At 40.0% G+C, this 2,151-nt stretch overlaps 2 non-coding genes across 2 annotated transcripts; one reads left to right on the forward strand and one right to left on the reverse strand.

Annotated features, from left to right (window-relative positions):
• Window positions 1-340: 340 nt before the first annotated feature.
• On the reverse strand, window positions 341-413 carry Trnar-ccu. The gene has a single exon. It is a non-coding gene; the product is annotated as a tRNA-Arg (tRNA).
• A 493-nt stretch (window positions 414-906) lies between these two features.
• On the forward strand, window positions 907-979 carry Trnar-ccu. The gene has a single exon. It is a non-coding gene; the product is annotated as a tRNA-Arg (tRNA).
• Window positions 980-2,151: the final 1,172 nt, after the last annotated feature.

The following is a 2,151-nucleotide window of genomic DNA, read 5'->3' on the forward strand; positions in this document are numbered from 1 at the left end:
GTTTATTAATCGCATTTGCGAAATTAATGTCGTGACATTTTCGGTTTAATGTAGTTGTAATAAATAAAGGCCCCATTTACACATAGACCAACAGAAAGGCTCAATAAACACGTTTGGTATAAAAAATCAATACAATGGTCGAAAAGACAGGCGGCAGACACCACAGATAGCTAGTGCTGTCACTGCTCCAGATTACGTAATTCTGATTTGCATATAACGAATGAGTCAAACGGTGGTTACTTTATTCATACAACAATTTAGAAATAATTTATGTAATACAAAAACTAAGCGATTGTTACAGATTACTATGAAAAAAAAAAGAATAAAAAAGAGACAACTTTACCCCAGATGGGACTCGAACCCACAATCCCCGGCTTAGGAGGCCGATGCCTTATCCATTAGGCCACTGGGGCGTGCTGTTTCTGTTGACAGAACGTCATTAAAAAGCTCAAGTCCGCTAAGAATAAACAGAATAAGAACGATGAGAGTTAAAATTTAATTTGTATTGCTCGAATTTAATAGTGTGACAAAACAACTGTTAAAACATCATGTGTTATAGAGAAACCACTAAATAAGCAAATATATTTATGTGACTACATATTTGGGTAATATTTACTCGGTCGCACAAGTGTTTTTCTTGATAGACATATTTTGTTGATAGTGGTTTCCAAATGCTTAAGAAGGAACTGTTTTTACAAATTCAAAAAATCCCATTGTGTGTTTCTGTTAGTTAATGGCAGCAACACATCGTCATAGGGAGCTACATATTTCTACCCCATAACGTATTCATAAAATAAACACGATTTATTCTTTCATCACAATATACCCATTGCATGCGTTGACGCTGACTGACTCATACATTCGTGCCGTCAGCTCATATCAGCAGTTTGCCGGCCGCTAAATCAAGCCCCAGTGGCCTAATGGATAAGGCATCGGCCTCCTAAGCCGGGGATTGTGGGTTCGAGTCCCATCTGGGGTAAGGTTGAGTAATTTTTTTTAGTTTAAATTTTATTATAAAAGTTGGGTTAATATTATTATTTTAGTACATTATTTCTAATATTAAATGTTTGCTGTACTTTCGATCATTAAGTATTAAGTACTAAATGAATTTCTGCATTTTATGAATGTGCTAAGAATGTTTAGAATTTTCCCTGGGCGTCGGTGAAAGTGGATAACTATTTCGCAAGCTATTGGCAGCGCTCCATCAAGTCAGATTATCAGTGCGCCGCTCCCAAATGTCTGCCCACAAGCCGTAAGAAAACCAGGCAAACTCGTCACAGCAGTTGACATTTCGCTGTGCCACTTCCACTTAATTTAACAACTTTACGAGTGCCAGCCAATGTCTTCTAATATCGTTTTCAGGCATTTTCATCCCGGCTCTTAAATGGCAATCAACTTTGTGATGAGTTGTCAAAAAAGCCGTCGGCTGGCGCTTAGGTGGATGCACCGCCAGTGGGTGTGGTTTGGGCCGGAATGAAATCCATCCACTTTAAAAGTTTGCCAAAAATTGCGGCTCATAATTTCACTTTCGCTATCTGAAATATGCATGGTCGTAAAATTTGCCAACGCCGTCCAAATGGCCACCCTGGGAGCCAAGGATGCACAGGCATCGCCGGGATGGGATGCGATGGGATGGGAATGGGAGACTGGGTCTTGGGGAGGTGCCACGATGGTTAGATGGAAGCTTCGGGCATAAGCATTAAAATTGCATACAGGCTGGGAGGGCGAAAAAATACTAAAAAATAAAACTGTGCCTCGCATAGTTTCATTTGCTTTACGATTCAGCGAAACTTTGGCTGAGGATGCACACAAGTTAGGACGGGGAGGGGGATTGGAGTGGGATAAGGCGGTCTCATCATTAATGTAAATTCATTGTTGCATGTTGCACGATGGGTGGGGAAGCGGTGGTGCGAGGGGTGCTCCACTGCCTGCATTATAACAATTCATACTGCATTTTTGATACGAATTCAACTTTCCCACGTACGCATAATCCATTAAGTTGAATGTGGAAGGCTTTCGAATGCGAAACACCCTGTGATTATGATTGCAATGCTTAATCAGATCAACCTTATACTAACTACAGTAGTTAAAGAGTCTTGGTTATGACCTAGTGATAGTACAATTTATCGCTGATTATTGAATATTCAGATT

This window comes from Drosophila mauritiana, chromosome 2R, assembly GCF_004382145.1.
Source record: "Drosophila mauritiana strain mau12 chromosome 2R, ASM438214v1, whole genome shotgun sequence".
In the NCBI taxonomy this organism is placed as follows: Eukaryota; Metazoa; Arthropoda; class Insecta; order Diptera; family Drosophilidae; genus Drosophila; species Drosophila mauritiana.